Source organism: Manis javanica, chromosome 1 (assembly GCF_040802235.1).
Source record: "Manis javanica isolate MJ-LG chromosome 1, MJ_LKY, whole genome shotgun sequence".
Taxonomy (NCBI): Eukaryota; Metazoa; Chordata; class Mammalia; order Pholidota; family Manidae; genus Manis; species Manis javanica.
Window position 1 is genome coordinate 240,927,034 of NC_133156.1, and position 21,906 is coordinate 240,948,939.

Here is a 21,906-nt window from a genome sequence, read left to right on the forward strand (position 1 = left end):
CTATTTTCAGAAACCCCAGACTGTGAGCAACATGCCTTTGATGACCAGCAAGCCTGTGTGCAGGGCCGCAGGCTCAGCAGAAGCCCTTTCCCAATTTTATTTTTCCTTTTGGCCCAAAAGTTAAGGCAGCAAAGGAGACAGACTCAGTGCGGAGGCAGAGAGGCCACCGTTTCCACTCAGTTCTTTAAATTAAAGGCATTCTTTAAATTAAAACCCATCTCCTTCATGAGGTTTTCCCCAGCAAAGCCATCCCAGAGGAATATTTATAGTTGACCTGCAGTGGTTTCTAATTGTCCATCACAGAGGTCATCACTGGCTTTCTGGTACTTCTATCTAGTCTCCTCAAAAGGGGATCAGACCTTTGAACAAAAGATCTAGGTTCTCCTGGCATCTCCCACTGCATTTGGTCATCACCAGTGGACACATAACACAGTTACCAAAACATGAGTGTATGCAAATTGGTTTGGAAGTTAAGGGTGTCCATTCATATTTCAGCCCAGAATTAAAAGCTGGGCCTTATCAAAGATCAATCTGGTCCTGGTCCTTGAAGCCCACAATTAAGAGTTCCTAGGATATTTGGGGGCTAAATATGCTAAGGACAGTTTATGGGTATTTGCCACCCTCTGTTTCCTTGCAGACTTAATTCAAACTACTCAAACTGCTTGAATCTTTAAGGTTGTGTGAACGTTGATACTGCAGTGGATGTGAAATATTCAGTGTCTTCTTCTAGGGAGTGAGTTGAAGAGGTTTTTCTGTTGTTACTACCAGCACGGTGAGAACACCAAGCCTGACATCACCCATTCCAAGTTGTTCAATGCACAGCAGCCCTGTGTGCTGGGCTCACAGCTCTAGACCCAACTCCTCCTGCAACCCAGCAACCCCCATTCTGCTCCCCGTTTTTAAGTTTGACTATTTTAGATTCTGCAGAATCATGTGGTATTAGTCTTTCTGTCTGGCTTATTTCACTTAGCAGAACATACTCCAGTTTCATCCATGTTCTTGCAAATGGCAGGACCTCCTCCCTTTTCAAGGCTGAGTAATATTCCGTTGTATGTATACACCACATCTTCTTTATCCATTCAACTGTCTTGGACATTTATGCTATTTCCACATCTTGGCTGCTGTGAATAATGCTGTAAGGAGCATGGGTGTGCAGATAACTATTTGAAATCCTGATTTCAATTCTTTTATTCTACACCCAGAAGCAGGATTGCTGGATCATATGGTAGTTCTATTTTTGATTTTTGAAAAACCTTCACAGTGGCTGAACTCGTTCATATTCCAGCCAGCAGGGCACAGGACTCCCTTTCCTCCACATCCTCCCCAGCACTTGTGATCTTGTCTTCTCGATAACAGCCATTCAGACTGGTGTGGGGCAGTAGCTCATGGCCGATTCTATCTGCACACCCCTGATGGCTAGTGTCGCTGAGCACCTTTTCTCGTGTATGCCTTCTCTGGGGAAAAGCCTATTCAAGTCCTTTACCCATTTTTGAACTGAGCCCTTTCTGTTGCTCTCGAGTCCAGGGAGCTCCTCACATAGTTTGAATTTTCCCCCTCGTTAGATACCTAGTTTGCACATATGCTCTCCCCTCTGCAGGTGTTTTTCATGCTGTGGTCACCTTGCTGCGCAGAAGCTTTTAGTTTGTGGCCCCCTTGCCTCTTTTTGGTTTTGTCGCTTAATAGCATTAACGTGTCCTAACTGCAAAGCAGTCTAAAAATCCAGTGCCATCTCTATCAAAACCCCAATGGCATTTTTTATGATATAGGAAAAAGATTCTAAAATTCGTATGCAAACCACAAACCCCCCCAAACAGCCAGAGCGGTTTTGAGAAAGAAGAACAAAGTGGGAGGCATCAGTCTTCCTGATTTAAAAATACGTTACAAAGCAACAGCAATTAAAACAGTGTAGTACTGGCATGAGGACAGACGTGTGGACCCGTGGAACAGGACAGAGAGCCCAGGGAAGCCCATGTGCACACAGCTGACCAATTTTCAACCAGGGCACCAGGAATACTCAGTGGGGAAGGACACTCTCTTCAACAGATTCCTGGGAGAGCTGGGCAGCCACCTGCGGAAGGACGCACCAGACCCTCCCTTACAGCACTCACAAAACCAATTCAGAATGGAACTGAAGCTGAAGAAGTCCTCAGAGAAAATTAGGGAAAAAACTCCATGATATTGGGCTTGGAAATGATTTCTCAGAAAAGATTTAGGCCCATTTTTCTTGCCTTAGATGGCTCCTGAGACATTCGCTTTGCTTTCTGGTTCTCCACTCACTGGGACGCGCTCACATGGGGACAGAGAGGAGGAGGGGGACAATACTTCATTTATGTAAAAAGATACATTTGTTCTTCCCCAAGAAATCCCTGAACCCCTCCTGGAGCTAGTGCTCTGAGCCCACTGAGTGTCAGTTACGGCTGCCAGTGTGGTGGGAGGGAGGGTGGACACATGTGAAGGTGCCTGAATATTAGGAATTTTAAAACCCATCTCTGGGGGAAATTAATAGGAATACTGTGACCCATCTGCAGAAAAGCATGCATTTGATGAGAACCTTTCTCTCTGAAGATGGGCAGGTGGCTTCTGCCGGGTCTGAAGCGCTCTGCTGGGTGGCCACATGCCACGGTGAGCCTGCCACGGTCCTGGGTTACACCTGTTGGCTGGGTATCCCAGCCACTTGAACTTCTGTCCACACAAGGTGTCCCAGTTGTGTCACTCTATTGTGAGTGTCATTCAGAGATGAATTTCAAGATGCCTCTGACATAAGCCAGCAGGAAAAGTGACTCAGAGGCATTTCTAGGACGCCAGGGCTTTTGCTGCCTCCCTGAAAGGTACATGGGAAGCAGAGAAGCCAGAGACCTGCAGAGGCGATGTGCCCAGCCCAGGGCTGCGTAGTGCCCAGTGGAAGTTGCAGGGAGCTGCCTTGGAAGTGCCCACCTGCAGGGGTCTCAGCTGGCCCTATGGGTCCTCAGGTGGGAGGGGGCAAGCCTGAGGAGGGGCCACACCACCCTGATGCCAGCATCCCCCGCTCCCACAGCAGGGGTGGCTTTCCTTTGCATCTCAGCTGACTGTCTGGCCCGGGGAGCCCTGGGTGAGGTCCGTGCCCAGCACACCCTGGTCGGGCTACACAAAGGGAGTGAAAAGGCAAAGCTTGTTCCTGACGCCACTGAACCGTGGGTTTCTCCAGACTGAGGCTGGCCTGGGCTTCCCTCCATAACAGAGATGCCAGCCTGCGCCCTCGGGCAGCACACACATGGCAGCAGCGTGGACCACCTGGCCCGGCTTTGGTGCCCACCGACGTCCCTGCCTTGACACGGAGGCCCCCACAAGCACCTTTCTCCCTCCCATGTTCCCCTTTCTTGTCTCCTGGAGGTAATGACATTAGCACAGCATTTCTAGAAAAAAGAAAATGTCTGTACACCACAGAAATATCAGCATGAAAAAAGATCATGTACCATCCATACTCAAAAGACATCCCAATATGATCACCAAGCTTTGTTAAGCTTTTATTTCTTAAATGAAGGGACAAACTCTCAAAATGGAAATATTTTTCATGATTCACATCCTTTCTCTTAAAAAAAATCATCTAACTGGGGCTAGTAACAGTTTACTAAGGACAAGCGTTCTTTATTGCCGATCGGCCTCTTTCCCCGAATGCCCCTTCTCCCCGCCTGTGTTTGAGAACCACTGTTCCCTCTGGCCTCTTAAGTAGCTTTTGTTCCAAGGAGCTTGCTTGCACTTCCAGTCACTTTTACGTCCAAATTTCTTAACCACTCAAGGCTCCTTGTGCTGGATCCCAGCGCACAGGCACCCACTCTAGGCACCTCCGGGAACAACAGAATGAAATTTTCCATAGTTTCCATATTTGCTCTTGAATTTCTTGACTGTGCATTTGGGTTGCCACCCTTTTGATGTGATAGTTTTTGAGGGCAGAAGGTCTCTGTGTTTCCCGCTCTGGCAACATCATTGCTGGTGATTTCTCTTCCCCAGGAAAGCGAAGCGTCCACATTCTGCGTGAGCCTCTGGCGATGACCGGAGAGCCCAAGCAGCTGTCTGGTGCTTGTGGTGTCACCGCACATAACCTAGCGGACAGGTGATGTACAGCAGGTAATGGAGCTTCCAGGGTGCTCCGGCTCCAGGGCGGGTGGCCGTCCTCGGGGCCTCCCAGGCAGCGTGAATCCAGGGTCCTCTGTCCAGACCCCCCTTCTTCTGTCTCCTCATCTGAACCATGCTCAGGCTTCAGACCCTGCGCCTGACTCCTGCCTCGTCTACGATTTCTCTTTTCTGAGTTTATTTATATCTACTTCAAAGACCTCAGAACTTATAATGCCATGGACTCTGAAGGAGAAAGATGTGTCATAGAGTTCATATGGCCCAGCACACCTCCTAACTCAGGAGCTCCTCCTAAAACCTTCCTGGCATGTGTCCATCTGCTGACCAGTCTTGGTGTGAATACCTACCACGATGGGGGGTCACTGCCTATGAGGAAAGGACCCCGTGCTTAACTGCACTGAACCGGTCGAGTCCACACGCACCGATTGCCTCTGTGCCTGGAACGTCAGCTGCCCGAGGCGTGGGGCTGTAGAGACACAGTCACTGATACAGGAATAGAGATGCAGAGATTGACTACATCCTGGAATGCCCAACAGAGTGTGGCGTACATGCTACAGTTCTCAACGAATATTTAATGACTGATTTCCTGTGCAAGGTAGATGGCAATGAGCACAAGGCTGTACCTGAGCGGTAATGGATCAGACATCTGCTCATGTCGCATGTGGTTCAGATTCCCTCGCTGTCCTTCGGGAAAGGAGACACGAAGTGGAGCATCTGGTCTCAGTGACAAACAGAAGAGCCCCTCGTCCACAGGCCGGGCCCCTCCCCCCGCCCTTCCCCGTTACTCGGGGAGTGGAGACGCACTGGCCTAAGTCGCACTGCGTAAAGTGTGGGTGACAAATCCGACTTTGGGGTGATGGCTTGCTGGGCTGAGACGGGATTCACGTGATCTCATTCCTGCCGACTCGCTTTCCACCTTCTTTCCCAAGCCTTCAAGGACAGCCGGGTTCACCGTGCTGCAGCCAGGAACCTGGACTCGGGGTCGCACGTGACCTCAGGGCTCCCTCTGGTGACCCACGGCTTTCTTGGGGGCTCAGGTGACCTACAGCCGGCCTGCCGCCACCACTGCTGCCTGTGGCCAGGCACACCTGTCCTTTTCTCATCGTCCCCTTGTGGCCTGGGGTTTTGCACTAACTCAATGGTTCACAGTGGAGATGAAGACGGCTGGTGGGTTGTGGTTGCCTTTCCTCCTCCTTATGGGTCAGTCACCATGCTCCCAGCCCGCCTGTCCTCAGCCCCCCGGAAGGGCTCCCTCAGGGCCCAGGAGAGGCATGGCCGCAGGGAGCCCCCCGGGGAAAGAGCAGCCTGGGTTTTGGAGTGGAACACGAGAAGGCCGAGTTCCTGCCGCACCTTGCCCCACACCTTTCCTCTCTGCATGTGCATTAACACACACCATCCGGCTCCAGATGCGCCAGGGCAGCTGTCCACCTCTGTCCCCAGGCTGGCCTGCCTCCCAGGAGAGCTGGGTCCTTCCGAGGGACACGCGCTCTATTACAGGTCATCACGGGTGGGCTCTGTCCTCTGCAGACCCCTTGCCTACAAGCCTGTCCTTTAAGCAGCATCCTGGTGGTTCTGACGGAAAACCCGGCTGCGAGGCTCCATGAGTGGGCAGCCTCACACCCCGCCCCGGCTGCCCTCTGCACGCTGGTACCCTGACAGAGGGCGGTGCCCCTGCACGGGGTCAGCACGGGGACAGCCTCGCGATTCTGTGCTCCCCAGGGTCTGGGGACTGTGCTGCCAACTTCCCTTCTTCCCTTAGTACACTTGGCAGGCAGCCTCTAAAAACACAGCGGCTTCCCTTGCGCCCCCCGGTGCGGCCCTCAGGCTCATTCTCCTCCCTGCCCCCTGGGTTACGGGCCGAGTGGGTGATGCGGCCAGGAGGTGTCAGCGCTGTGCCTGGGTGTCGCCTCACTTCCAAGAAATCGCCCCTCCTGGCTGCGTGTTTTCCTGGGAGCAGGATTTGCCACTGAAATAGAACCATGCGGGCAGAGGAGAATGGTCTCCCACAGCACGTTTCAGGGAGAGGGGCGCCCCGGGCTCCTCAGTCCTTCGTGCTCACACCTGTGCTCCCCACCTTCTCTCCTGTTCCCAAGTCCCTGCTGCTTGTTGCGTTTACAGACTTGAGGTCTAGGCATTGCAGGGAAGAAAAGTTGTCAGGTGTTATTCACTGTGTCCAACTCAGTGGGATCAGACCTTGGAAAACAGGAATGCTGAGACACTTCACCATTTTCATCGATCACAACACAGACTTTGCTCCTCACATGACTTGAGCACAGGGCTGTGGTGCCCGTGGCTGGTCCCCACCCAGCTGCATGTGCCCAGTGCCCCCCGCGGCCCCTCCAAGAACCTGGAGGAAGGCTCTTCCTGCCACTCAGACCCGGCCACCCCTGTGCTCTTCCGTGTCTTCACCCACCTGCCGTGTCCCCATGTGTCTTGCCAATGGGTTTCAGCTCCAGGTAAGTTCACTGTGGTTTCAGTGTGACCAAAGAAATGACAGTAGACCATTCTCGGGGTGAAAGGGTTATACCCAACTTTATTTCCATGGTGGCAGGTCAGTCACTAGAATCCCATCCACTCACAGCGAGTCTGCAGGCAGCAAGCCGGTGTCTGCCTCTGGGCCCCTCTGTCTGCACAGCCGTCCTCTGGGCCTCTGTCCTCAGTGCCACCACCACTTCAGCCTCGGCTCTGCTCTCCTGCAGCCCTGCGGCCATGGCTCAGGTCAACAGCTGCAAGAAGACACCCCAGGTGCTCACACTGCTGCTGGCTGCCCACACGCCTGGGACCCTGGGCACAGAGGCCACCCCTTCTGTGCATTTTCCTCTGGCACCCAGAACATGGGCTTACAAGTTTCAAGAGATACTCCCGTGAAAGCTGCAGGGGTACTTAAAAAAATACTGAAAATTACTACTTACACCATGGGACAATGATCTTAGGGTCCTTCCCAAACCTTGGTGTGTAGAGTCATCTAGTCCAAGGGCGACTCCTGAGTCAGGTTAGGACTGAGAGGGCACCTCCATGCCTGCCACCTCCAGGGGGCTCCCCAAAGCTGGCCATGGACTGTGGTCACCATGCACAGACTGGGCGCAAGGCTTAGAGTCAGGAGTCAGGCCTGTCTGGGCAGGACAGCTTCATTTTTGCTCTGTTAGTGACGGCGGCACCCTCGTTGCACCCCCGCTGCCAGGAGGCTGCCTTGGGACAAGGCCCTGGTGTCTCCCTCTTGGCTCAGTGCTGCCCCTCCTGCCCAGATGCAGCTGCTCCTGATCTTTGCAGGGAGTGGATACCTGCTGGGCTACATTTTCTCAACCTCGGGCTTAAGGGACTTCTGGTTCCAGCTCCGTCATGTAAATCCCGGCTTACGTACCTCATTGTCCCGAGTCCATGAGGACCTTTCATCTTATACCATAAAGGGATTTAGGTTCCATTGCAAATCACTGGTTTTATAGTCCAGTTGGAAAAGCCTCAGCAGTTTTGTAGCTAAAACTCAAGATGGTGACCCTTTTCCCTCATTTCCCGTCATTCTCCCTCCTCAGCCCACTTCTGTGCCTTGTCCATGGTTTTGAGTTTTACTTCCCCAAATCTTCCTTGAGAAAAAATGGAAATGATGGAGACCTGGATTTTGTGCTAGGCCTTCCCCTTAGATTCCCAAGCTGATTTTCATAACAGTCCTCAAGGTGTGTGTGGGGGGGTGTCGTCAGTTCATCCATTTCCTGTTTCACTAATGTGGGGGCCGGGTACATGTGAATGCAGGCTACTAGGAAGTGGCAGGGGGGGATCCCGGTCAAACCGGGAGTCTTGAGCTAGGTTCTAAGCCTTTCTTTTGCACAGGTTGTTTTTAGCACTGGCTTCACATTAAGATCACCTGGGGAGCTTTTTAAAAATACTGATACCTGGGCTTCACCTCAGACCAATTAAATCAGTCTGCAGGTGCATGTCAGTGTGTTTAAAAGCTCCCCAGGTGATTCTAATGTGCAGCCAGGACTGAGAACTAGGCAGTTTCCTACCACTCTGTCGGAGGATGCCCACGGAGAAGCACCGTCTGTGCGGGTCAGGCACACAGACCATCATCAAGTTCTGGCTTTTAGCCCGTGTGTCCCTAAAATGTCTCTCAACTGGTATGTACTCACTGTAAGTAATTCGGCTCCAATGATTCCCCCTCTTTACTCTTATTTTCATGTTCACCTCAGTCTTGTCTTTCCTGAAAGTGTAGGTTCTTGATTCCCACAGGTTGAATCTTGCAACCCAGCCTTGTCTTCAAACCAGCTGTGAGAATCACAGAACATCCTTGTCTTAGTGAAAGCAGGCAAAGTGGAAGCCAGGCTCCGGGCATCCCCAGCTCGACTTGGCGCCCTGTGCCTGCTGGGCCCCGGTGACGGTTCGGGCGGGGGCTCGCGTGACTGGGACGCTCAGAGGTAGAGAACATGGTTTGAAGACAAGCTGTGGGAGGCTCTTGAGTCTGGGAAGAGGGTTCCGGAGTGAGTGCAGAGCTCAGACAGCCCCCAGGTTCTGCTGCTCTCTGCTGCCTTTCTGCCTGTGACCACGGGGCTGACCTCTGACCGTCAGTGTGATATTGTGATGGTAGCCAAGCTGGTGTCAGAACATAAATGCCCAGCTCCCGCCGGGGACCCTAAACCTGGCCTGGGGAGGTCGTCCCCAGGGAGCAAATTTCCTTCCCCTGCACGTTGCCCCTCCTTCCCTCCACCCTGGGGACCCACCTCACGAGATGGAGCCGGGCTGCCACTAGGCTGAGGGTGTTTATGCTGTGATGCAGGTGAGCTGGGCTTTGGGGACTGCCGGCTCTGCCGGTGATTAATTGGATCTAAATCTCATTTTTCTGAAAAGAAAATACTAAGAAAGTCCATAATTTCTCAGATATCAAATACTTTGAAACATCCACATGCGCTCACCCCGCTTAGAGAGGGCGTTCCGTTCTGGTCCGTGCAGCCTGCTGTTGCCCGGCCGGCAGGACTGGTGAGAGTTGAATCCCCACGGCAGGGCATGGAGTCAGCAGGGCATGGAGCCGGCCGGGCGGAGAGCTGCCCCTGCGGGAGGAGGGCGCCCGGCCGGCCCAGCAGGAAGCGGCTGCTGTGGGCTGTTGCCCCGCGTTCATGTGTTTGAGGAGGCTTTGTATCTGCCGCTCACAGCACAGCTTCTCCTTATGTAAGGTTCACAGGGAAATTATCTCACTAAACGTAACTAGTCCGGCTTAAAGAAATGATACTAAGCAAATGGTGCATTTTTAAAAATTAAGAGTATAAGGCCACAGAAGTTGCAGAAAAACAAGAGAATGAGTCTCAAGCTTATATCAAAGGGTAGAAAGTTTTTAAACATTCAATTATCTTAGAGAAATAGCTTTTGTTGTTAACTACCTTTGAGTTAAGAAGCTATGAATTTTAAGAATAGAAATCTAACATTCCTGAGACCGGCTTGAATGTGTGATATTGTTCCTTAGTGAGAATGTGTTCACTCTGAGCATGTATGTTTGGCTCTGTTACGGTAAAAAATCCCAAATAAATGTCATCGCAATGTCATCCTAAGTGAGACTCTAGGTCAGCACTTTCCATTAGGAATATAATGTGGCCCTAAAATCACATGTATAATATTACCTCTTCCAACAAATATTAAATGAAATACAAATAGAGAAAATTCATTTTAGTAATGTATTTTTCTAACCTTTAATGTTGTATCAATAGGTAATCAACATACCTATTGATAATTACCCATAATCAATTTTCAAAGAATAATTACATTATTTTTTCATGCTGCTATCAAACCTGATGAGCATTTACACTTATAGCGCATCTCACCTTAAGCCACTCCAATGGGAAGCACTTGGTGGCCCCATGCGGCTAGTGGCCGCTGTGCTGGGCCGCACGTTACAGGCGATCCAGATAGTAGGCAACCCTCTACTTAACTCCTCCCAAGATGTCATTCTGTGTAGGTTTATGATGATTCTATTAAAACAAAAATAAAAGTAAAATTGTCTTGAGGACTCGTGTGGTGTTTAGACCTGCCAAGGAATCGGCCTGGGGGAGGCTCATGTCCAGTCTGCTGTTTACAAACTAAGTCACCTTAGGCCAGCCATTCAGCTTCCTGCACCTCGTTCTTGTTATCTGCAGAACCAGTGACGTCATGCACCTTGCAGTTAGGATTAAATGAAACCCTGCGCATTCATTACCTTAGCACATAGTAAGTCTCTATTTTTAGGTCATTATAACTGTACCTTTCCTTTCTCTGAATTGAACCATAGCATGTCAGAAAGCGAGACCAAATGGCACATCTAATGAGAAACGGGGTGTCCGGAAGGCTGCAGACAGGGCTGAGGTGGCTCTCCAGTGTGAGCCGCACCTGTCAGGGCCCTTGAAGTCAAGCCTGGAGCTCTGATACCGCTCTGCTGAAATCTCCAGTATGCTGAGTTCCAAAGCTGAAACTGAGGTGCAGAGGTGGCCCGATTTATTAAAATTTCAGTTGCAAGCTGATTGCTTCTCCTCTGTTTAAAAGTGGCAGAAATAACCATGATTTTATGTTTAAGAGAAATGTAGAATACTCATCAATGTAGAATATTTATTTAAATTTGAAGACCACGTTCCCTAGCCTGCTGTTAGCTTATGCTTACTGTGGAGGTCAGAAGGGATCTCAAAAGTTATCACATCCGTTATCCTCATTTTACAAATAAGAAAGTCACCCTGAGCTTTTGAAATTCTGTGTTTCCTCCATCCACAGTAGATTATTTATGTTTTTGATGCACTTTTAAAAAAGACTATGACTGGCAGTGCTGGTTAATGTCTTTTTAAATCACTTAGCTTTGAAAATCTATTTAGATCTTCAACACTGAATTTTGCCCTGGAGCCCAGAGGCTGGTTATATGGGTCAAATAAGTCAGTCTGGTCAATTTCTTATGGCATCTTAAAACCCAATACTCTGTTTTGATAAACCTGAAGTCACATAAACTTCTTTAGACTTACTGAATTTTTAAAAAAGAAAATAAATTGGCTACAAATAATCAAAGCAATGGCAATTTTAGATGAAATGAGCATGTGTGTGTGTATACGACACCGTACACACCCACACCCACACACCTGTATCTATCTTCTTACTTATTACCTGAGCATTAAGTCTATTATTGGCCTCAAGCTCCTCTTCCTAAGTGGAGTGGAAAATAGAACCCAGCTAAGTAGTTTTCCACACGGGGTCCGTCCCTCATTAGCGCCTTCCCTGCCTGACCCCGAGGTCATGCATGCACCCCCAGCTCTGCAGACAGCCATTTGGAGAGGACAAGGAAGGCCCGTTGTGTGTGGCGCAGCCCCGAGCCAGGAGGCATGCACCTCACTGTCAGCTACAGACGGCCCCACCGGCCCTGCTCGGGCCCAGGGAACCATGCATGCCACTTACACCCATTAGGACACTCCCTGCTGGCTCCCGGGACCATGCATACCCAATCCCAGTAGAAACTAGATTTTCTGTCACTTCAGTTATAAAATAAGATGCCGAAGCCTGAAATTCTCTCAAGTATCTTGTGATGGGTCCTTTGCCTTCTTTTCTGTTTTTTTAGAAGTCATCAGAAACGTGATCACTGCATTGCTCTTAAATGTACATGTATGTATTTTGTTTGGTTTTGAGCGATCTAAAATAGCCTCTGCATTTTGATGCAGTGATGTGGCCCTGGAAGAGTCAGACTGTCTGCAAGAGGGTTTGTTTCTGCATGTTCACAAGGGCGCGGTGGTTTCGGTTAAACGAATGAGGGGCTCGGATGGAGGTCCTAGAGGGTCAGAGAAACTGGAGGGCAGCCTGGAGACAGAAAGAGCTGGTCCCTGTCCGAGCTGTCGTCTCGGTGAGGAGCTCAGCTCAAGGGGAATAACGGGAGATGCGGTAAGGGTCCCCCAGCCACGCAGGGCCTGCCTCTGCCAGGCAGCCGCTCAGGGTGGGAGCTGTCGTTCGTGCCCCGTCGCTGCCCGGGGTGGAAAATGACTCTGGGTGGGCTTGTGAGGACCTGGGGGGAGGGCGTCCAGGAGAGGAGGAATGCATGCCCTGCTGACAGCGTAGACGTTCATGTTTCATATTTCCTCCCACAGAACTGCTAAAATTGGAATGAATATGGTTGGTGGTTAGAAAAACAGAGTTAATGTCCCAAAGCAATTCTCTCTGTCTTCAGTCACCCGTTTTCCATGTAAACCTCGAAAATAGGAAATCTCTGAAACCCCTTTCCTTCTTTCCATCTTTCTGTACTTTTATTTTTTAATCTGGATTTCCATTGTAGAACGAGCCCTGATATAGCCTTGGGGAGGTGATCGGGTTTGAGTCCTTATTCGATCCTGCATATGGCACCATATTTAAGTCTGGGGTGCATGTCCAGCCATTGGGAACCTTCTGCTGAAGACTGACTTACTCCCTAACAAGCAGGCAGTGTCCTGGGCATTCCGGTTCGTCTCTGGCTCAGCCCTTTGCTGGTGGTCTTCATAGGGACACGAGAGAACTAAGGACTGACAGGTTCCTGCACCTGACCTTGCTCTTTAACTCTATTAGGGAACAGACCTCTAGTTCAAAAGCACCGCAACTTCGAAGGGACAGGGTCAAGATGTGCACCCCCCGGACTGCAGGGTGAACGTGCACACACTCTGGCTTAAGGAGGGACACCACACATCCCCTTGGGTCAGGGGGCAGCCTCGGTTCCACTAACCATTTCTCCTCTTCTCTCCTTCTCTCCACAGAGGAGCTCTCTCCGAGGCCGAGGCCAAGTGGACACAGCTGCCGCCCGGACGTCCGTCCCACCGGCGCTGACCTGCGCAGAGTCATAGTGTGGTAGGTCGCAGTGGGCCTTGCGCTCTGGTTAGGGACAGAGAGGTGGCGAGGATGTGCCTGCAGGCAGGCAGCTCTGGGAATGCAGTGGTGGCCGAAGCCAAGTTAGGTCACTTGAGGAAGGGTCCTTTTCTACTAGTATTTCTCACTGTTTTTGGTACCGAAATGCTTCAGTTTTACTTTGTTTAGGTGGTTAAATTTGCATGTGCCAAACCGGTGCACGAACTATGACGTTTTCTTACACCTTCACACTGATGAGAGCATCGTGTATAAGGTAAATGTTTCAGGAGAAAACTCAGGCCCAGGGCCTGGACCACAAAGTGTATTTACATTTCTGGGAGTGTTTTCACATTCTTCAGTTTTCATTCCTGATACTTGTATGGCGCCGTCTGGGTCTCAGACTAGTTCCACCAGATTCTTTCATGGGGTCTCATGGAAGCTAATCGGTGGAGAGAACCGAGTGAGCTCTGCTCGCCCCCGCATGTCCTGGCGTCCCCGGGGTCCCTCGGATGGGCTGTGACAGAGTCAGTGGGTAGAGGGGCAAGAGTGACAGTTTTTGAAACCTGTCATTCTTTTGTAAAATCCCACTTTCCTGTTGGTTTACACACGGAGGCAAATATTTAGTATGGATTAGTTTCTGGCCTTGTTTCCAGCCACTGTGTAATGTCTGACTCACTATCTTTTAAAATCTTCACTGTTCACTGAAAAAGGAAATGCCACCACACCCTTGCAGACAAGGGGGCATCAGGGCTGCAGGAGGCGGGCACCTGGCCCAGGCCACACCGATTTCAAAGCTCTCACCCACAACGGCAGCCCCATTTGACACTGTAGTTTTCTTTCTCCATCATGGCAGTCGTTTGTATTCCTCTAAAAATCTATGAGGTGTGGTTTCATTAATTTCAGCTCTGTTAATGAGAGCCAGCACTTGACCGGAACGTGCTGGAGGCCTCTGCCCCTTCCCTGTGGCCTCGAAGCACACATTCCACGTCTCTGGGCCTCCGCTTTCTCTTCCAATGAGTGGGCAGGATGGAGAGACATGACTCTTAGAAATAAGATACATTTAATCCCCATCAAACTGTGGAAAATGAACCAGTCGGTTGAAGCTGATAGTCTCTATTTGCTACACAATTAATTTTTAATTATTCAAAACACACACCTTTCAAGGCGTTATCTCTTTACTCTCACTTTTTGGTGGCAGTTCTTCCTACTCGCATCAAATTCCCAGAGAAATCTATTTTTTCACTTTTGTTTTCTTTACATGCCCATTACATAGAATAGTATGTGCCCACGATAGATGAATTAGAATGCATACGCACATATAAACTTAAAACACAAAAACTGCCAGTATACAGTGATAATTAACTTGTTGGCTTAAAACTCTTTGCGATTGTTTTCTTTGCACATATGATTTTCAATTGAGATGGTTCATACTCAAAGCAATGGCAATTTTAGATGAAATGAGCATGCACGTACATTTCCTTTTGTTTTTTACTTTATCATACATATCTTCATCCATAAATACATATAATTTTTCATGGTTTGTAATATCCCACTTCATAGCTATACCAAAACATATGTTAATTAATAACCCTCTATTGTAATTTTACTAGTAGGCTTTTTAAATTTTTGATTTACAAAAAAACTTAGTGACCACTTTTACCTATATTTTTTACACTGTTAATTATTTCCCTAACATGAATTCATAGTACTACAGCTGGGTCAAAGGATATGTACATTCTAAGGCCTTTGGGAAGGGTAATGATCCCAAATGCTCCTCTATTTTTGTGTTAAATGACTGCATATCCTCTGTGACTCTAAACACAGCTACCCATCTGTGTTTGAATGGTCTGCCATTCTGTAAACAGCTTTTATGAATTTTAAGAAGAAGTAATCTTATAGTATTAGGTTTAAAGGCTGAATTATTATTTCAACATATATTCTGAATTCCCAAGAACTCAGTTCCAAATCTTACACTTTCATTCTCCTGTTTACAGGATAATTCAACATACTGCGTGTAAGACATTAAGCCAGACACTGTTGGTATTTGAGTGGACAGGACAGGACACGGCTCATGGTTTTGCATAGTTCACCCTTAGGTACTAGAATCTGCTTACACTCAGCGCCAAATATAGAGTACGAAACGCACCGAACATACCTGCTGTTCAGATTTAGTGCGGTGACCACAGTATTCTCCTGCCTAACCCCGAGTATTTCAAGGCCCACAGCCAGGAGAGAAATGTCGCACTGTGTCCACTATACTGTGCAGTGGAGTGTACAGCCCCACCCCACCGGCCCCTGAAAAGGAATTCTTTTATTGCTTTCTTGAATATTTCCAGGAGCGGGGCCCCTACTACCCAGCAGGACAGCCCGGGCCATTGGATTGTGTTAATGGTTGGAATATTGTTCGTAAACTTCTTAAGACAAAATTACCATTTTGTATTATGTACTTAGTGTTCCCAATTTTATCCTTTGGAGAGACAGAATAAGTTAATCTCAATTCGAGAGATATATTTTAAGAGTCTGCTATGGTCAGGAGCTGTTAGGGCTGCTAAGGGTGTGTTTTCCAGAAGATTCCTCTCACACATGCTGCACACGTGTGGTCACCGTCCTGGGTGCGTCTATGGTGTGCGTGTCCTTTGAGACAGACATGTGTTAATCCTAATTCTATTTTATATGACAGCATTTCAAGTATTTAATAATTATCGTATTTTCCTAAATACACAAGTTAAATAACTTGCCCTGTTCAAGGGAATTGAATTGTTCCTATGCTAAACCTGCTAACTTTCTATAAAGCACTACATTTTGAGCTCAGTTTTTGAGCACGTTCATGGGCTGGTTGGAGACAGTCCCCAATTGACCACGAGGACAGAGATGCCTCTACCTTCATGCAGATTGCCAGGTTTTGTTAAAAAGAAAATGGAAGTCACTTGCCCCAAACTATTAGTTGTTATAACATGAGACATGGTGCCATGGTGTGTGTTTTGTGTAAAAGCTAAAGCTGACATGAAGACGGGAGAACCTAGGGTCTGTCTGACCTCTGCCACATCAGGGAAGCCACTTAGCTTCTTTGGTCCTTGGCCGCCTGTGAAATGAAGGGCGCAGCAACGCCTGTGGGGCTCCAGCCCAGCATGGTCAGGAGGCATCCCAGGCTCGGGGCCCTGGGCTTTGAGTCACACCGGGGGTAGGTTCTCCCACACATGGCATACGTGTGGCCAAGTCCTGGGTGCCTCTGTGCTGTGAGTGCCCTTTGAGGCTGATGTGTTTTAAGTTACTCCTCCAGACACGTCTCCCCACCGTTTCTGAGGAGAAAACTGAGGCAGAAGCCGGGCGATGGGAGCAGGGTTCCCGGAGAGGCAGGTCTGCTGGGGGCGTGACCTCTCAGTGCCCTGGGTGGGGGACAGAAGACTTCCCACGCCAAAGGCTATACTCCGGACAGTTCGTCCATCGCTTGGTTGTCTTAGAGATAAATGCCTACTAAGACGGTGTCCTTCCTTGAGACAAAAACAGAACAATAGTAAAAATGCATCAGCTCATGAACATGTAAGCCATACAATCCACACATGGAAATGATGCTGAACCAGTGTTTTAATGGTGGTTTCACTAAAATGGCCAGATTTGATATCATATGATCATGAATATTAGATGCTTGAAATCCTCCTCTGTAGAGAACCTTAGAAAATGTTGTATTTTCTGTTTTAGTCCATGCATGTGTTCAGTTGCTCATTAATATTTTCTTTTTAACTTTTCTGGCCGATTCTATTCATCATTCATTTTTCAGTTTAGGAATACTCATTTTCACTACCTCTTATATCTCACCTATGTCAGATCCCTGTGGCTGCCCCACCGAAGCTGCCTGCTTCGCCCCCTGCCCCGCCCTGGCTCTCTGCTGCACAGTCTCTGCTGCTTCCATGGGGAAGGCACGTAAGCACAGCCTGTTAGCATCAGCTCTCTGCTCTTCATGGTTTATATTCTCTGATTAGAAGTGAGTGAAAGAAATTATCAGTCCAGCGTCCAGTGCCCGCTGATTTGAGGATATGAATAAAAACCCTCCTAAACACAGGCTGGCAAAGGGAAACAAGCTTTCACTCAGCATAAAGCTAACCGGCCAGGGAACTCGGAAGTGCCACTGACTGGTGCTGCAGCAGCCTGGTGGTGGGGCAGGGCCCGTGGAAGGCTGAGGGGTAGCCCGGGCTCTCTGCCCCTCTTCCCCCTCACTCCTTCCTCCCCTCCCCACCCTCCTGCCCTGCCTCTCATGTGTGGAGAAGCAAAACCACGACACTAATGTAGGACATTTGATATGTAAGAGGCATGGTTTCCCTCCACACTTGGGATGATGGTCCCATTCACCAGCAGCCCTGAAACAGGAATGTAAACCCCATCAGCCTTTATGACATCTCAAACCACAGGACCCTGGGTGTTCTGTCTTTTCGCCCGGATGCCCAGAGTAGACCCTGCAGTGTCTCACCTAACAAGACACTAAAAATTTTGGATGACTAGAGAGGCCTTAAAACAAAGATCCACTCAGGAGATGTCTTCTTTCATCTCAAGAATCATTCTGGGGTAAAAGGTGACAGCCTAGATGGTGCAGAGCCATGTCACCCAGGTAATGCCCAAGCCAGAGAGATGGGGGGCAAGATGCCTCGGAGGGGGTGGTTCCCTGGTGAGCAGCCAGCCCAGAGCTGGGCAAGGACACCCTGGGGCCACATGTGAGCTTATCAGAGTCAGAGCAGCAGAGGTGCCCGTGAGAGTGTGGGAAGGTCCTTCGTGGCTTGACCCCCAGGCTCAGGGGGACACTTTACTCTGTAAATTTCATCATCTGTCCACATTTGTGTCCCTTACATGGAACACAAGGTACTAACACACAACCAGAGAAAAAGCATATTTCAGCTGACTAAAGATTGGGACCTAATGCATTAGAATTTAAAACAATGACTATTTATTTAAAATAACAACTACATGATATTAAGGAACTATTGCCAGTTTTTTAGGTATATGAATAGTATCATGGCTGTGTTTAGAAGTAAAGTTTTGATGTTTTAGAGATGAATACTGACATATTTCTAGGTAAAATCATAAGATCTCTGGCATTTCCTTCAGCATGATGTAAAATGGCCATTGGGTGGCAGGAGACTTGAGATGGCACTGGCCAAATGACACATTGTTCTGACTGTGGGCAAAGGGCTTTTATGTTCTTCTTTGTCCTTTGTTAAAGTTTCTCATCTTAAAATGTATCAAGAAGTGGGAGGTTGCCTAGCATAGTGATTAAAGATGCACCATCTAGTGTCGGCCTGGTAGAGAATCAACCCAATTGACAGCCTTTGAAGACCTGGGGGTAAATTTCTCTCTGTGCCTCAGTTTTCTCATCCGTAAGATGTGCACAATGGCTGGGCCTCACAGGGTCATCGTGGGGCCGCATGAGTTGCTACATGTAACATGTAGTGCATGTCCACCGCGGGGCCCCCACGTGGTAGCGGTCATTGACTCTTACAGAGGTGGCACTTCTGTGCTCATTTTCCACTTGGATTTTTTTACATTTGCAATTCCTATAGCGAAAGTGCCCTTAATTGAGTACATGAAAAACATTTTGGAATTAATAATCTTTTCTATTTAACATCACAAGGAGAATGGATTCAATAATTCGTGACTTCCCTGTGACTGGTAATGTTGAATATATTTCTGAAGATATTTAGATAAATGATATAAAAAATGGACTTTTAGAACTTGCTGGGAAAATATTGTGATTTTTTTTCTTCAAGGAAGTATAGTTTAATAGATGAGGACAGCTTAGCCGTAGCACAGATTGTATATTGGGTGATGTTTATCTTCCCTCCCTCTTCCCTTTCTCCTCCCATCCCTTCCTTATTTTCTATTGCAAAAGGTAAATAATTGCTTTTTTCCCTAAAACTGCAATTGTCGAATAGCCCCTTCTCTTTTATTCTGGGGTCGCAAGGTGCTAACTCTGCAGTTCACAGCTGACCTTACCGCGCTCTTTTCCACATTATTTAAATCCTGCGTCGTTGCTGCTCCGAGGAAGGAATCAGTCCTGGGGATTCAGGCACCCGTATCTGCTCAGGAACAAGGGGAAGGCCTTAGACACATGAGACCACAGGTCGTAGTGGACACTCACCACTTCTGTGTCCTGCCGTCTTTGCCCAGCGTGCGGTGTCTTCCCTCTGACCGGGGGCCTTTCTTGCCACCTGTGGGAGCCTTGTCTCGCTGCGGCTGGTACCAGGTGGCAGAGGTGGGTTCCGTGAAGTTGATCTTTGAGCAGCTGCTTTGCCCAAATCACTAGGCCAGGTGAGGAGGGACGGAAGGATGGGCAAGCACCCTGGGCACTTGGTCAGGATTAGCACCTGAGATCAAGGGAGCAGTGCCGGCTCGGTGCTGCCCGTGAGCACTGGGGAGCCCGATTGGCATGGCTGGAGATGCTGCTGGGGGCTGCGGACCAAGAGGCTCTGGTATCTCGTGTCGAGGAGAACCTGGTCAGGAAGGATGGGTGAAGGGGGAGACATGGAGTGGGCAGAGCATCCTTTATTCCATCTGCAGAGAGCATGAGAGTCACTGAACCTCCGTCTGAAATGAGTGGATGTGGGTAGAGCTCTGCCTCCCGCACTGTCCCAGTGCTCGGGCTCACAGGGTCACTGTGCCAGAAGCCGTGGCAGCAGGGGCAGGGGGAGCGGGCAGACGTCCAGGTGGCCACAGGAGGCCCGGCTGACACCCAGCAGGAGCCTCCTATCTCCCACCCTCAGATCTGAGGAGTGGGCTTCCTGTGTAGTTGCAAAAGGCATTTTAAATTAACGGACACTTTCATGAAGCTCAGAAACTACCTGGTACCCCAATAAGTTAAGTAATTGCATAGGCAGAGAAACCTCACAGGCATTAATAAGCTGCATCACTGTAAACGGCAGAGGCCTTGGGTGGGTGGGTTCTCGCGGTGGCCCAACAGCAGGTGGAGGTGTCGCAGGGGTCTGGGCTGGCTCACACGCGTCGGTGCCGTGTGGGTGTGGCAGAGCGTGTACGCTGTTCTGGGGCCATATTCTGTGCTTTACTGGCACAATGGTCAAATGTTCCTGACTTCAACTACAGGCAAACCTGAGTGAGTAGAAATGTTCACTTCTTTCAAAAGAAGCCTAAAACATTTGTCTCCCTTCAAAATATAGACACTGAGCACCTACTATATGCTGAGCGCCACTGTGCGTGGACCCCAGACACGGATCCTCGGGTGCTCAGTGCGCTCAGACTTGCAGGTGAACAAGACGCCCCCTGAGGGCGGGAGCCACAGTGGGGACGCAAGTCGGCAGGCAGGTGGTAGGTGGGCATGGAAGTGGGGGAGCGTCGTTCCAGAACACTAGTGAGGGACCAGCCGGGGCCTTCCTGGGGCAGAAGGGCAGTGGGAAGGCCCCCTTCAGTGGGCACAGAGGAAGGGGCATGGTGGCGCGGACAGCATGCTGATTGCATGGCATCCCGCAATCCCACGGCCACGGCTAGTATCTGCTGCTTACGTTACATGTGCTCCGACCACACCAGACTCTCTCAGACTGTGACCCCCGGCCGCAGAGACCACTTTAGGAAAGGGTCAGGCCAAGGCTCCTAGAGTGTAAACACAATTTGGAGTCATGATAATGGAAGCTAAGAGTTTTCACTCTTCAATTCAGAATGACCCTTTCCCTGATTCGCCTGAGACTTTTTAGAATTAAATTTACATTGTAAACAAGTGACATTTGAGCATATGATTTTCCTTCTTTCTTTTATACAGACACCTGATAGGTACATGGCTGAGTGTCACGCCTCTACTGTCATTTCATAATTATTTGGTTAGTGTTCAAGAGGTCTTCATATCATATTTTATTATTTTATCAAGAGAGGCAAAAGGTTTAAAATAGCCAAAAGAACATGAATACCAATTTTCCCCCGCGGTCATTCCCGGGGGTGGATGATGGGCGAACCGTTACACAGCGGCCCGCCTGCCCCGCCCGCCCCGCCGTTCACACAGCAGCAACAGCCTTGCCTTCTGTGGCACTTTCTCCTCATAACCCGGTCCCCTCCTTGCAGCAAACTAGGGTGGGTGGCTGGGTCGGCCCGGCCGGCCTGCAGAGCACGTAGCCCGAGGTGGCCGCCCCGTGGCCCACCCACGCTCTGGGGCCCCCTCTCTCCCCCACAAACTGGTTCTGGGGCTAACAGGCTGAGAGAAAGACTGCCTCCTGACAGGGTGCCTCTCCGGGAAGATGGAAACCTTGCCAGGTTAAACATTTACTCTTTAGAAAAGCCCCAAATCCATAGGAATGTGATGGGATCGGAAAGCCTCCTTGTCAGGACCATCCCCTGTGCGATCTCCTGATTCCCAGACATTCTGCTCCTCAGTCGTCATCTTTATGAGTTTTAGTCCTTACGTAATATCCTGCTTTTTTCATGTAGTATTGAGCTTTCTCCTCAATGACTGAACATTATTAATTTCATATTATGCATTCTTCTGTTCAAGATTAACCCCAAGAGTGGAGTAGAAAATAAACTCCCTGCCTTTAAGGAGGGTCTGTCCTAGTGAGCATGTTTGGCAGAACAGACAGTAAATGGGCAACAGCTACACATGTATTATGCTAGAGGGTGATCAGTCTGGGACGAAAGTTGACGCGGGGCCGAGGGAAGTGCTGAGCTGGGGGTGGGAGGAGGCACCATCTGCACATGCAGCTGATAGTGGGCGAGGCACGGTGCAGAGAACAGTAAGAAACGGTGCCGTGGTATCGGGGCCGGGGCATTCCAGGCCAGGACACAAGCAGAGCAAAGGCCCTGAGGCAGGCGCCATGCCTGGCACGTTTGAAAAAGAAGTCGGCCGCTGTAGCTTTCACAGAATGAAAGAGGAAGAGCAGGGAGAGAGAAGAGCAGACCACGCGGGCAGGGCGTGGTGACGGTGGCGGCTGTAGCCCCACTGTGCGTGGTGGAGGCTGCTAGAACGTTCTGCAGAAAGGTGATCTGATGGGGTGGCTTTGCAGAGGATTGCCCCGGCCG

At 49.5% G+C, this 21,906-nt stretch overlaps 1 protein-coding gene across 16 annotated transcripts in view; it reads left to right on the top strand.

The window, feature by feature from the left end:
• MYT1L (myelin transcription factor 1 like) overlaps positions 1–21,906 on the top strand; it is a 397,051-nt gene that overhangs the window by 26,783 nt on the left and 348,362 nt on the right. For all 16 annotated transcript variants that reach the window (XM_073217345.1, XM_073217264.1, XM_073217324.1 and 13 more), the window contains exon 2: positions 12,816–12,906. The gene's annotated coding sequence lies outside the window, so the exon portion shown is untranslated. The remainder of the gene's footprint in view (positions 1–12,815; positions 12,907–21,906) is intronic.